Below are 13,941 nucleotides of genomic sequence, written 5' to 3' on the forward strand. Positions count from 1 at the left end.
GGCGGTGGGGCCGATATGACAGGAGAAGTACGACAATCGGCTGCGAGAAATAAAGTAATCAAGAGTACTTTTCCTTTTCAATACGAAAAGCTAAACTTTCATTTACAAATTTCGGAAATCTCACTGCTTCGCACAGTGTTATCTACACATTTGAGAAATTATCTGTTGATTCGTACGGTTCTGTTATTGCCAAAGTCGTTCTTGCACTTTCCTTGCGCTCTTTTTGCAAACAGCCTCATTAAATTGTGGATCATATGTTCGTTAACGTAATTTAAATTGCTTAGGGAGGCATCATAGCACGTCAACACTGTAGCATAAAAGGAGGAGGGTGGGGGTTGAAATGGAAGGGTCCAATAGCACGCAGAGTTCCCGGACGATCACCCATCCACTCACTAACCACGCAAACGTCTGCTTAACTTCATTAATTGAAAGTGAGCCGGCCGTTGGCAACCCCTTAGCGAAACGTTCAGACTTCTAGCTGGATGTGCACATCATTTAGAATCTGCCTGGCAGAGTCTCGCAGGAGGCAGCATTTCCTATTAGGGGAGAAAATGGAATGGCCCGTGGAGGGAAGGAACCCATGACCTACGCGTTACTAGCACGACGCTACAGCCCACTGAGCTAACGGGCAATGCAACAGTGTCGCATCAGCAGTCCAAAACCGCAAAACCGTCTCCTCTCCCTTCAAAACGGCCCCGCCATTAACGTGAGGATGTATCTCTTTTCCTTGACTTTCTCTCACCTTATACTTGGAACCCAGAGCAGCAGCTCCACGAAGACGAAAAACGGCCGTGAGAAGTTTTCTCATCTCAGCCCCGAGAATTCACGTTCAGGTACCGGGAATCGAACCCGGGCCTCCTGGGTGAAAGCCAGGTATCCTAGCCACTAGACCATACCGGACACACCTCAACGATCCACTACGTGTGTATGCGTCCAGAAATACGTCTCCTCCACGCAACTTTAGGGCCGAATCTGGCGCCAACGCTGAACTCTGTCCGCCACCACGATCCCGCTTACTCACTCCCAAAGCGCGCAAGTCATACTAGGCAAACATCGCTTTCAGTCTCGAGTGCAACTAGCAAAACTGTAATTAGTAATAACTGGAAACAAACACACGTTGACGCAAAGTAGCCTAGGTGGTAATAAACGGCAAATGCGGCCTTACCTCGCAAAAGCTATGCTGTGCCTTTCAACGTCGTGGAGAGAAAATGAGATGGCTGAGTTGAGGATAGAACGTACGCCCTTAAGATAATGACACGCGCAGCCCACTGCGCCACCGAGGCATACAGGAATACTCGCCACCGCAGCCTCACTAAGAAGTTCTAATTTCAGAATTGTTTTCCCACCATGCCGTACATGAAAGGGTGGATTTCTCGGCGGAAGTCAATGCTGCGTCTAGTTACAGTGCATCGCCCTGGAAGCAACGTGGCACCGCGTTCCGATGTGCCGGCGGGCAGAGCGCCTGCAGCAGGGTCGCTTGATCCTCTGGTGGCAGCAGGGGCGACAACGCACCGCGACACAGGAAGCCTGCAGCGCAATGCGGTGGTGGTGTAACGGTCAGCATGGTTGCTTCCCAAGCAGTTGATCCGTGTTCGATTCCCGGCCACCGCAGGAGGATTGTCATTTTTGCGTAGCGCAATAGTGTGTGTTCTAGACCATGCGAACCTCGAAATTGCCACGTGTCGCGGCACAGGTAGTATCTCCTCGTCTCCTGCCTCGTTCCAGCTAAGTGGATTAATTTCACTTCATCGTGTGTCGACTTGGCCCGACTTTGCTCGACTGCCGCTCGCTGCCGCTCGGCGGTGGGGCCGATATGACAGGAGAAGTACGACAATCGGCTGCGAGAAATAAAGTAATCAAGAGTACTTTTCCTTTTCAATACGAAAAGCTAAACTTTCATTTACAAATTTCGGAAATCTCACTGCTTCGCACAGTGTTATCTACACATTTGAGAAATTATCTGTTGATTCGTACGGTTCTGTTATTGCCAAAGTCGTTCTTGCACTTTCCTTGCGCTCTTTTTGCAAACAGCCTCATTAAATTGTGGATCATATGTTCGTTAACGTAATTTAAATTGCTTAGGGAGGCATCATAGCACGTCAACACTGTAGCATAAAAGGAGGAGGGTGGGGGTTGAAATGGAAGGGTCCAATAGCACGCAGAGTTCCCGGACGATCACCCATCCACTCACTAACCACGCAAACGTCTGCTTAACTTCATTAATTGAAAGTGAGCTGGCCGTTGGCAACCCCTTAGCGAAACGTTCAGACTTCTAGCTGGATGTGCACATCATTTAGAATCTGCCTGGCAGAGTCTCGCAGGAGGCAGCATTTCCTATTAGGGGAGAAAATGGAATGGCCCGTGGAGGGAAGGAACCCATGACCTACGCGTTACTAGCACGACGCTACAGCCCACTGAGCTAACGGGCAATGCAACAGTGTCGCATCAGCAGTCCAAAACCGCAAAACCGTCTCCTCTCCCTTCAAAACGGCCCCGCCATTAACGTGAGGATGTATCTCTTTTCCTTGACTTTCTCTCACCTTATACTTGGAACCCAGAGCAGCAGCTCCACGAAGACGAAAAACGGCCGTGAGAAGTTTTCTCATCTCAGCCCCGAGAATTCACGTTCAGGTACCGGGAATCGAACCCGGGCCTCCTGGGTGAAAGCCAGGTATCCTAGCCACTAGACCATACCGGACACACCTCAACGATCCACTACGTGTGTATGCGTCCAGAAATACGTCTCCTCCACGCAACTTTAGGGCCGAATCTGGCGCCAACGCTGAACTCTGTCCGCCACCACGATCCCGCTTACTCACTCCCAAAGCGCGCAAGTCATACTAGGCAAACATCGCTTTCAGTCTCGAGTGCAACTAGCAAAACTGTAATTAGTAATAACTGGAAACAAACACACGTTGACGCAAAGTAGCCTAGGTGGTAATAAACGGCAAATGCGGCCTTACCTCGCAAAAGCTATGCTGTGCCTTTCAACGTCGTGGAGAGAAAATGAGATGGCTGAGTTGAGGATAGAACGTACGCCCTTAAGATAATGACATGCGCAGCCCACTGCGCCACCGAGGCATACAGGAATACTCGCCACCGCAGCCTCACTAAGAAGTTCTAATTTCAGAATTGTTTTCCCACCATGCCGTACATGAAAGGGTGGATTTCTCGGCGGAAGTCAATGCTGCGTCTAGTTACAGTGCATCGCCCTGGAAGCAACGTGGCACCGCGTTCCGATGTGCCGGCGGGCAGAGCGCCTGCAGCAGGGTCGCTTGATCCTCTGGTGGCAGCAGGGGCGACAACGCACCGCGACACAGGAAGCCTGCAGCGCAATGCGGTGGTGGTGTAACGGTCAGCATGGTTGCTTCCCAAGCAGTTGATCCGTGTTCGATTCCCGGCCACCGCAGGAGGATTGTCATTTTTGCGTAGCGCAATAGTGTGTGTTCTAGACCATGCGATCCTCGAAATTGCCACGTGTCGCGGCACAGGTAGTATCTCCTCGTCTCCTGCCTCGTTCCAGCTAAGTGGATTAATTTCACTTCATCGTGTGTCGACTTGGCCCGACTTTGCTCGACTGCCGCTCGCTGCCGCTCGGCGGTGGGGCCGATATGACAGGAGAAGTACGACAATCGGCTGCGAGAAATAAAGTAATCAAGAGTACTTTTCCTTTTCAATACGAAAAGCTAAACTTTCATTTACAAATTTCGGAAATCTCACTGCTTCGCACAGTGTTATCTACACATTTGAGAAATTATCTGTTGATTCGTACGGTTCTGTTATTGCCAAAGTCGTTCTTGCACTTTCCTTGCGCTCTTTTTGCAAACAGCCTCATTAAATTGTCGATCATATGTTCGTTAACGTAATTTAAATTGCTTAGGGAGGCATCATAGCACGTCAACACTGTAGCATAAAAGGAGGAGGGTGGGGGTTGAAATGGAAGGGTCCAATAGCACGCAGAGTTCCCGGACGATCACCCATCCACTCACTAACCACGCAAACGTCTGCTTAACTTCATTAATTGAAAGTGAGCTGGCCGTTGGCAACCCCTTAGCGAAACGTTCAGACTTCTAGCTGGATGTGCACATCATTTAGAATCTGCCTGGCAGAGTCTCGCAGGAGGCAGCATTTCCTATTAGGGGAGAAAATGGAATGGCCCGTGGAGGGAAGGAACCCATGACCTACGCGTTACTAGCACGACGCTACAGCCCACTGAGCTAACGGGCAATGCAACAGTGTCGCATCAGCAGTCCAAAACCGCAAAACCGTCTCCTCTCCCTTCAAAACGGCCCCGCCATTAACGTGAGGATGTATCTCTTTTCCTTGACTTTCTCTCACCTTATACTTGGAACCCAGAGCAGCAGCTCCACGAAGACGAAAAACGGCCGTGAGAAGTTTTCTCATCTCAGCCCCGAGAATTCACGTTCAGGTACCGGGAATCGAACCCGGGCCTCCTGGGTGAAAGCCAGGTATCCTAGCCACTAGACCATACCGGACACACCTCAACGATCCACTACGTGTGTATGCGTCCAGAAATACGTCTCCTCCACGCAACTTTAGGGCCGAATCTGGCGCCAACGCTGAACTCTGTCCGCCACCACGATCCCGCTTACTCACTCCCAAAGCGCGCAAGTCATACTAGGCAAACATCGCTTTCAGTCTCGAGTGCAACTAGCAAAACTGTAATTAGTAATAACTGGAAACAAACACACGTTGACGCAAAGTAGCCTAGGTGGTAATAAACGGCAAATGCGGCCTTACCTCGCAAAAGCTATGCTGTGCCTTTCAACGTCGTGGAGAGAAAATGAGATGGCTGAGTTGAGGATAGAACGTACGCCCTTAAGATAATGACATGCGCAGCCCACTGCGCCACCGAGGCATACAGGAATACTCGCCACCGCAGCCTCACTAAGAAGTTCTAATTTCAGAATTGTTTTCCCACCATGCCGTACATGAAAGGGTGGATTTCTCGGCGGAAGTCAATGCTGCGTCTAGTTACAGTGCATCGCCCTGGAAGCAACGTGGCACCGCGTTCCGATGTGCCGGCGGGCAGAGCGCCTGCAGCAGGGTCGCTTGATCCTCTGGTGGCAGCAGGGGCGACAACGCACCGCGACACAGGAAGCCTGCAGCGCAATGCGGTGGTGGTGTAACGGTCAGCATGGTTGCTTCCCAAGCAGTTGATCCGTGTTCGATTCCCGGCCACCGCAGGAGGATTGTCATTTTTGCGTAGCGCAATAGTGTGTGTTCTAAACCATGCGATCCTCGAAATTGCCACGTGTCGCGGCACAGGTAGTATCTCCTCGTCTCCTGCCTCGTTCCAGCTAAGTGGATTAATTTCACTTCATCGTGTGTCGACTTGGCCCGACTTTGCTCGACTGCCGCTCGCTGCCGCTCGGCGGTGGGGCCGATATGACAGGAGAAGTACGACAATCGGCTGCGAGAAATAAAGTAATCAAGAGTACTTTTCCTTTTCAATACGAAAAGCTAAACTTTCATTTACAAATTTCGGAAATCTCACTGCTTCGCACAGTGTTATCTACACATTTGAGAAATTATCTGTTGATTCGTACGGTTCTGTTATTGCCAAAGTCGTTCTTGCACTTTCCTTGCGCTCTTTTTGCAAACAGCCTCATTAAATTGTGGATCATATGTTCGTTAACGTAATTTAAATTGCTTAGGGAGGCATCATAGCACGTCAACACTGTAGCATAAAAGGAGGAGGGTGGGGGTTGAAATGGAAGGGTCCAATAGCACGCAGAGTTCCCGGACGATCACCCATCCACTCACTAACCACGCAAACGTCTGCTTAACTTCATTAATTGAAAGTGAGCTGGCCGTTGGCAACCCCTTAGCGAAACGTTCAGACTTCTAGCTGGATGTGCACATCATTTAGAATCTGCCTGGCAGAGTCTCGCAGGAGGCAGCATTTCCTATTAGGGGAGAAAATGGAATGGCCCGTGGAGGGAAGGAACCCATGACCTACGCGTTACTAGCACGACGCTACAGCCCACTGAGCTAACGGGCAATGCAACAGTGTCGCATCAGCAGTCCAAAACCGCAAAACCGTCTCCTCTCCCTTCAAAACGGCCCCGCCATTAACGTGAGGATGTATCTCTTTTCCTTGACTTTCTCTCACCTTATACTTGGAACCCAGAGCAGCAGCTCCACGAAGACGAAAAACGGCCGTGAGAAGTTTTCTCATCTCAGCCCCGAGAATTCACGTTCAGGTACCGGGAATCGAACCCGGGCCTCCTGGGTGAAAGCCAGGTATCCTAGCCACTAGACCATACCGGACACACCTCAACGATCCACTACGTGTGTATGCGTCCAGAAATACGTCTCCTCCACGCAACTTTAGGGCCGAATCTGGCGCCAACGCTGAACTCTGTCCGCCACCACGATCCCGCTTACTCACTCCCAAAGCGCGCAAGTCATACTAGGCAAACATCGCTTTCAGTCTCGAGTGCAACTAGCAAAACTGTAATTAGTAATAACTGGAAACAAACACACGTTGACGCAAAGTAGCCTAGGTGGTAATAAACGGCAAATGCGGCCTTACCTCGCAAAAGCTATGCTGTGCCTTTCAACGTCGTGGAGAGAAAATGAGATGGCTGAGTTGAGGATAGAACGTACGCCCTTAAGATAATGACATGCGCAGCCCACTGCGCCACCGAGGCATACAGGAATACTCGCCACCGCAGCCTCACTAAGAAGTTCTAATTTCAGAATTGTTTTCCCACCATGCCGTACATGAAAGGGTGGATTTCTCGGCGGAAGTCAATGCTGCGTCTAGTTACAGTGCATCGCCCTGGAAGCAACGTGGCACCGCGTTCCGATGTGCCGGCGGGCAGAGCGCCTGCAGCAGGGTCGCTTGATCCTCTGGTGGCAGCAGGGGCGACAACGCACCGCGAAACAGGAAGCCTGCAGCGCAATGCGGTGGTGGTGTAACGGTCAGCATGGTTGCTTCCCAAGCAGTTGATCCGTGTTCGATTCCCGGCCACCGCAGGACGATTGTCATTTTTGCGTAGCGCAATAGTGTGTGTTCTAGACCATGCGATCCTCGAAATTGCCACGTGTCGCGGCACAGGTAGTATCTCCTCGTCTCCTGCCTCGTTCCAGCTAAGTGGATTAATTTCACTTCATCGTGTGTCGACTTGGCCCGACTTTGCTCGACTGCCGCTCGCTGCCGCTCGGCGGTGGGGCCGATATGACAGGAGAAGTACGACAATCGGCTGCGAGAAATAAAGTAATCAAGAGTACTTTTCCTTTTCAATACGAAAAGCTAAACTTTCATTTACAAATTTCGGAAATCTCACTGCTTCGCACAGTGTTATCTACACATTTGAGAAATTATCTGTTGATTCGTACGGTTCTGTTATTGCCAAAGTCGTTCTTGCACTTTCCTTGCGCTCTTTTTGCAAACAGCCTCATTAAATTGTCGATCATATGTTCGTTAACGTAATTTAAATTGCTTAGGGAGGCATCATAGCACGTCAACACTGTAGCATAAAAGGAGGAGGGTGGGGGTTGAAATGGAAGGGTCCAATAGCACGCAGAGTTCCCGGACGATCACCCATCCACTCACTAACCACGCAAACGTCTGCTTAACTTCATTAATTGAAAGTGAGCTGGCCGTTGGCAACCCCTTAGCGAAACGTTCAGACTTCTAGCTGGATGTGCACATCATTTAGAATCTGCCTGGCAGAGTCTCGCAGGAGGCAGCATTTCCTATTAGGGGAGAAAATGGAATGGCCCGTGGAGGGAAGGAACCCATGACCTACGCGTTACTAGCACGACGCTACAGCCCACTGAGCTAACGGGCAATGCAACAGTGTCGCATCAGCAGTCCAAAACCGCAAAACCGTCTCCTCTCCCTTCAAAACGGCCCCGCCATTAACGTGAGGATGTATCTCTTTTCCTTGACTTTCTCTCACCTTATACTTGGAACCCAGAGCAGCAGCTCCACGAAGACGAAAAACGGCCGTGAGAAGTTTTCTCATCTCAGCCCCGAGAATTCACGTTCAGGTACCGGGAATCGAACCCGGGCCTCCTGGGTGAAAGCCAGGTATCCTAGCCACTAGACCATACCGGACACACCTCAACGATCCACTACGTGTGTATGCGTCCAGAAATACGTCTCCTCCACGCAACTTTAGGGCCGAATCTGGCGCCAACGCTGAACTCTGTCCGCCACCACGATCCCGCTTACTCACTCCCAAAGCGCGCAAGTCATACTAGGCAAACATCGCTTTCAGTCTCGAGTGCAACTAGCAAAACTGTAATTAGTAATAACTGGAAACAAACACACGTTGACGCAAAGTAGCCTAGGTGGTAATAAACGGCAAATGCGGCCTTACCTCGCAAAAGCTATGCTGTGCCTTTCAACGTCGTGGAGAGAAAATGAGATGGCTGAGTTGAGGATAGAACGTACGCCCTTAAGATAATGACATGCGCAGCCCACTGCGCCACCGAGGCATACAGGAATACTCGCCACCGCAGCCTCACTAAGAAGTTCTAATTTCAGAATTGTTTTCCCACCATGCCGTACATGAAAGGGTGGATTTCTCGGCGGAAGTCAATGCTGCGTCTAGTTACAGTGCATCGCCCTGGAAGCAACGTGGCACCGCGTTCCGATGTGCCGGCGGGCAGAGCGCCTGCAGCAGGGTCGCTTGATCCTCTGGTGGCAGCAGGGGCGACAACGCACCGCGACACAGGAAGCCTGCAGCGCAATGCGGTGGTGGTGTAACGGTCAGCATGGTTGCTTCCCAAGCAGTTGATCCGTGTTCGATTCCCGGCCACCGCAGGAGGATTGTCATTTTTGCGTAGCGCAATAGTGTGTGTTCTAGACCATGCGATCCTCGAAATTGCCACGTGTCGCGGCACAGGTAGTATCTCCTCGTCTCCTGCCTCGTTCCAGCTAAGTGGATTAATTTCACTTCATCGTGTGTCGACTTGGCCCGACTTTGCTCGACTGCCGCTCGCTGCCGCTCGGCGGTGGGGCCGATATGACAGGAGAAGTACGACAATCGGCTGCGAGAAATAAAGTAATCAAGAGTACTTTTCCTTTTCAATACGAAAAGCTAAACTTTCATTTACAAATTTCGGAAATCTCACTGCTTCGCACAGTGTTATCTACACATTTGAGAAATTATCTGTTGATTCGTACGGTTCTGTTATTGCCAAAGTCGTTCTTGCACTTTCCTTGCGCTCTTTTTGCAAACAGCCTCATTAAATTGTGGATCATATGTTCGTTAACGTAATTTAAATTGCTTAGGGAGGCATCATAGCACGTCAACACTGTAGCATAAAAGGAGGAGGGTGGGGGTTGAAATGGAAGGGTCCAATAGCACGCAGAGTTCCCGGACGATCACCCATCCACTCACTAACCACGCAAACGTCTGCTTAACTTCATTAATTGAAAGTGAGCCGGCCGTTGGCAACCCCTTAGCGAAACGTTCAGACTTCTAGCTGGATGTGCACATCATTTAGAATCTGCCTGGCAGAGTCTCGCAGGAGGCAGCATTTCCTATTAGGGGAGAAAATGGAATGGCCCGTGGAGGGAAGGAACCCATGACCTACGCGTTACTAGCACGACGCTACAGCCCACTGAGCTAACGGGCAATGCAACAGTGTCGCATCAGCAGTCCAAAACCGCAAAACCGTCTCCTCTCCCTTCAAAACGGCCCCGCCATTAACGTGAGGATGTATCTCTTTTCCTTGACTTTCTCTCACCTTATACTTGGAACCCAGAGCAGCAGCTCCACGAAGACGAAAAACGGCCGTGAGAAGTTTTCTCATCTCAGCCCCGAGAATTCACGTTCAGGTACCGGGAATCGAACCCGGGCCTCCTGGGTGAAAGCCAGGTATCCTAGCCACTAGACCATACCGGACACACCTCAACGATCCACTACGTGTGTATGCGTCCAGAAATACGTCTCCTCCACGCAACTTTAGGGCCGAATCTGGCGCCAACGCTGAACTCTGTCCGCCACCACGATCCCGCTTACTCACTCCCAAAGCGCGCAAGTCATACTAGGCAAACATCGCTTTCAGTCTCGAGTGCAACTAGCAAAACTGTAATTAGTAATAACTGGAAACAAACACACGTTGACGCAAAGTAGCCTAGGTGGTAATAAACGGCAAATACGGCCTTACCTCGCAAAAGCTATGCTGTGCCTTTCAACGTCGTGGAGAGAAAATGAGATGGCTGAGTTGAGGATAGAACGTACGCCCTTAAGATAATGACATGCGCAGCCCACTGCGCCACCGAGGCATACAGGAATACTCGCCACCGCAGCCTCACTAAGAAGTTCTAATTTCAGAATTGTTTTCCCACCATGCCGTACATGAAAGGGTGGATTTCTCGGCGGAAGTCAATGCTGCGTCTAGTTACAGTGCATCGCCCTGGAAGCAACGTGGCACCGCGTTCCGATGTGCCGGCGGGCAGAGCGCCTGCAGCAGGGTCGCTTGATCCTCTGGTGGCAGCAGGGGCGACAACGCACCGCGACACAGGAAGCCTGCAGCGCAATGCGGTGGTGGTGTAACGGTCAGCATGGTTGCTTCCCAAGCAGTTGATCCGTGTTCGATTCCCGGCCACCGCAGGAGGATTGTCATTTTTGCGTAGCGCAATAGTGTGTGTTCTAGACCATGCGATCCTCGAAATTGCCACGTGTCGCGGCACAGGTAGTATCTCCTCGTCTCCTGCCTCGTTCCAGCTAAGTGGATTAATTTCACTTCATCGTGTGTCGACTTGGCCCGACTTTGCTCGACTGCCGCTCGCTGCCGCTCGGCGGTGGGGCCGATATGACAGGAGAAGTACGACAATCGGCTGCGAGAAATAAAGTAATCAAGAGTACTTTTCCTTTTCAATACGAAAAGCTAAACTTTCATTTACAAATTTCGGAAATCTCACTGCTTCGCACAGTGTTATCTACACATTTGAGAAATTATCTGTTGATTCGTACGGTTCTGTTATTGCCAAAGTCGTTCTTGCACTTTCCTTGCGCTCTTTTTGCAAACAGCCTCATTAAATTGTCGATCATATGTTCGTTAACGTAATTTAAATTGCTTAGGGAGGCATCATAGCACGTCAACACTGTAGCATAAAAGGAGGAGGGTGGGGGTTGAAATGGAAGGGTCCAATAGCACGCAGAGTTCCCGGACGATCACCCATCCACTCACTAACCACGCAAACGTCTGCTTAACTTCATTAATTGAAAGTGAGCCGGCCGTTGGCAACCCCTTAGCGAAACGTTCAGACTTCTAGCTGGATGTGCACATCATTTAGAATCTGCCTGGCAGAGTCTCGCAGGAGGCAGCATTTCCTATTAGGGGAGAAAATGGAATGGCCCGTGGAGGGAAGGAACCCATGACCTACGCGTTACTAGCACGACGCTACAGCCCACTGAGCTAACGGGCAATGCAACAGTGTCGCATCAGCAGTCCAAAACCGCAAAACCGTCTCCTCTCCCTTCAAAACGGCCCCGCCATTAACGTGAGGATGTATCTCTTTTCCTTGACTTTCTCTCACCTTATACTTGGAACCCAGAGCAGCAGCTCCACGAAGACGAAAAACGGCCGTGAGAAGTTTTCTCATCTCAGCCCCGAGAATTCACGTTCAGGTACCGGGAATCGAACCCGGGCCTCCTGGGTGAAAGCCAGGTATCCTAGCCACTAGACCATACCGGACACACCTCAACGATCCACTACGTGTGTATGCGTCCAGAAATACGTCTCCTCCACGCAACTTTAGGGCCGAATCTGGCGCCAACGCTGAACTCTGTCCGCCACCACGATCCCGCTTACTCACTCCCAAAGCGCGCAAGTCATACTAGGCAAACATCGCTTTCAGTCTCGAGTGCAACTAGCAAAACTGTAATTAGTAATAACTGGAAACAAACACACGTTGACGCAAAGTAGCCTAGGTGGTAATAAACGGCAAATACGGCCTTACCTCGCAAAAGCTATGCTGTGCCTTTCAACGTCGTGGAGAGAAAATGAGATGGCTGAGTTGAGGATAGAACGTACGCCCTTAAGATAATGACATGCGCAGCCCACTGCGCCACCGAGGCATACAGGAATACTCGCCACCGCAGCCTCACTAAGAAGTTCTAATTTCAGAATTGTTTTCCCACCATGCCGTACATGAAAGGGTGGATTTCTCGGCGGAAGTCAATGCTGCGTCTAGTTACAGTGCATCGCCCTGGAAGCAACGTGGCACCGCGTTCCGATGTGCCGGCGGGCAGAGCGCCTGCAGCAGGGTCGCTTGATCCTCTGGTGGCAGCAGGGGCGACAACGCACCGCGACACAGGAAGCCTGCAGCGCAATGCGGTGGTGGTGTAACGGTCAGCATGGTTGCTTCCCAAGCAGTTGATCCGTGTTCGATTCCCGGCCACCGCAGGAGGATTGTCATTTTTGCGTAGCGCAATAGTGTGTGTTCTAGACCATGCGATCCTCGAAATTGCCACGTGTCGCGGCACAGGTAGTATCTCCTCGTCTCCTGCCTCGTTCCAGCTAAGTGGATTAATTTCACTTCATCGTGTGTCGACTTGGCCCGACTTTGCTCGACTGCCGCTCGCTGCCGCTCGGCGGTGGGGCCGATATGACAGGAGAAGTACGACAATCGGCTGCGAGAAATAAAGTAATCAAGAGTACTTTTCCTTTTCAATACGAAAAGCTAAACTTTCATTTACAAATTTCGGAAATCTCACTGCTTCGCACAGTGTTATCTACACATTTGAGAAATTATCTGTTGATTCGTACGGTTCTGTTATTGCCAAAGTCGTTCTTGCACTTTCCTTGCGCTCTTTTTGCAAACAGCCTCATTAAATTGTGGATCATATGTTCGTTAACGTAATTTAAATTGCTTAGGGAGGCATCATAGCACGTCAACACTGTAGCATAAAAGGAGGAGGGTGGGGGTTGAAATGGAAGGGTCCAATAGCACGCAGAGTTCCCGGACGATCACCCATCCACTCACTAACCACGCAAACGTCTGCTTAACTTCATTAATTGAAAGTGAGCCGGCCGTTGGCAACCCCTTAGCGAAACGTTCAGACTTCTAGCTGGATGTGCACATCATTTAGAATCTGCCTGGCAGAGTCTCGCAGGAGGCAGCATTTCCTATTAGGGGAGAAAATGGAATGGCCCGTGGAGGGAAGGAACCCATGACCTACGCGTTACTAGCACGACGCTACAGCCCACTGAGCTAACGGGCAATGCAACAGTGTCGCATCAGCAGTCCAAAACCGCAAAACCGTCTCCTCTCCCTTCAAAACGGCCCCGCCATTAACGTGAGGATGTATCTCTTTTCCTTGACTTTCTCTCACCTTATACTTGGAACCCAGAGCAGCAGCTCCACGAAGACGAAAAACGGCCGTGAGAAGTTTTCTCATCTCAGCCCCGAGAATTCACGTTCAGGTACCGGGAATCGAACCCGGGCCTCCTGGGTGAAAGCCAGGTATCCTAGCCACTAGACCATACCGGACACACCTCAACGATCCACTACGTGTGTATGCGTCCAGAAATACGTCTCCTCCACGCAACTTTAGGGCCGAATCTGGCGCCAACGCTGAACTCTGTCCGCCACCACGATCCCGCTTACTCACTCCCAAAGCGCGCAAGTCATACTAGGCAAACATCGCTTTCAGTCTCGAGTGCAACTAGCAAAACTGTAATTAGTAATAACTGGAAACAAACACACGTTGACGCAAAGTAGCCTAGGTGGTAATAAACGGCAAATACGGCCTTACCTCGCAAAAGCTATGCTGTGCCTTTCAACGTCGTGGAGAGAAAATGAGATGGCTGAGTTGAGGATAGAACGTACGCCCTTAAGATAATGACATGCGCAGCCCACTGCGCCACCGAGGCATACAGGAATACTCGCCACCGCAGCCTCACTAAGAAGTTCTAATTTCAGAATTGTTTTCCCACCATGCCGTA

General features: G+C 50.7%; 15 non-coding genes across 15 annotated transcripts; 7 read left to right on the plus strand and 8 right to left on the minus strand.

The window, feature by feature from the left end:
* Positions 1–828: 828 nt before the first annotated feature.
* Trnae-uuc lies at positions 829–900 on the minus strand. Its single transcript has one exon. It is a non-coding gene; the product is annotated as a tRNA-Glu (tRNA).
* A 639-nt stretch (positions 901–1,539) lies between these two features.
* On the plus strand, positions 1,540–1,611 carry Trnag-ccc. Its single transcript has one exon. It is a non-coding gene; the product is annotated as a tRNA-Gly (tRNA).
* A 1,015-nt stretch (positions 1,612–2,626) lies between these two features.
* Positions 2,627–2,698, minus strand: Trnae-uuc. The gene has a single exon. It is a non-coding gene; the product is annotated as a tRNA-Glu (tRNA).
* Positions 2,699–3,337: 639 nt separating this feature from the next.
* On the plus strand, positions 3,338–3,409 carry Trnag-ccc. Its single transcript has one exon. It is a non-coding gene; the product is annotated as a tRNA-Gly (tRNA).
* A 1,015-nt stretch (positions 3,410–4,424) lies between these two features.
* Positions 4,425–4,496, minus strand: Trnae-uuc. The gene has a single exon. It is a non-coding gene; the product is annotated as a tRNA-Glu (tRNA).
* Positions 4,497–5,135: 639 nt separating this feature from the next.
* On the plus strand, positions 5,136–5,207 carry Trnag-ccc. The gene has a single exon. It is a non-coding gene; the product is annotated as a tRNA-Gly (tRNA).
* Positions 5,208–6,222: 1,015 nt separating this feature from the next.
* Trnae-uuc lies at positions 6,223–6,294 on the minus strand. The gene has a single exon. It is a non-coding gene; the product is annotated as a tRNA-Glu (tRNA).
* Positions 6,295–6,933: 639 nt separating this feature from the next.
* On the plus strand, positions 6,934–7,005 carry Trnag-ccc. Its single transcript has one exon. It is a non-coding gene; the product is annotated as a tRNA-Gly (tRNA).
* Positions 7,006–8,020: 1,015 nt separating this feature from the next.
* Trnae-uuc lies at positions 8,021–8,092 on the minus strand. Its single transcript has one exon. It is a non-coding gene; the product is annotated as a tRNA-Glu (tRNA).
* A 639-nt stretch (positions 8,093–8,731) lies between these two features.
* Trnag-ccc lies at positions 8,732–8,803 on the plus strand. The gene has a single exon. It is a non-coding gene; the product is annotated as a tRNA-Gly (tRNA).
* Positions 8,804–9,818: 1,015 nt separating this feature from the next.
* Trnae-uuc lies at positions 9,819–9,890 on the minus strand. The gene has a single exon. It is a non-coding gene; the product is annotated as a tRNA-Glu (tRNA).
* A 639-nt stretch (positions 9,891–10,529) lies between these two features.
* Positions 10,530–10,601, plus strand: Trnag-ccc. Its single transcript has one exon. It is a non-coding gene; the product is annotated as a tRNA-Gly (tRNA).
* A 1,015-nt stretch (positions 10,602–11,616) lies between these two features.
* Positions 11,617–11,688, minus strand: Trnae-uuc. The gene has a single exon. It is a non-coding gene; the product is annotated as a tRNA-Glu (tRNA).
* A 639-nt stretch (positions 11,689–12,327) lies between these two features.
* Positions 12,328–12,399, plus strand: Trnag-ccc. The gene has a single exon. It is a non-coding gene; the product is annotated as a tRNA-Gly (tRNA).
* A 1,015-nt stretch (positions 12,400–13,414) lies between these two features.
* Trnae-uuc lies at positions 13,415–13,486 on the minus strand. Its single transcript has one exon. It is a non-coding gene; the product is annotated as a tRNA-Glu (tRNA).
* Between the last annotated feature and the right edge of the window lie 455 nt (positions 13,487–13,941).

The sequence above is a fragment of the Schistocerca americana genome, chromosome 8 (assembly GCF_021461395.2).
Source record: "Schistocerca americana isolate TAMUIC-IGC-003095 chromosome 8, iqSchAmer2.1, whole genome shotgun sequence".
Taxonomy (NCBI): domain Eukaryota; kingdom Metazoa; phylum Arthropoda; class Insecta; order Orthoptera; family Acrididae; genus Schistocerca; species Schistocerca americana.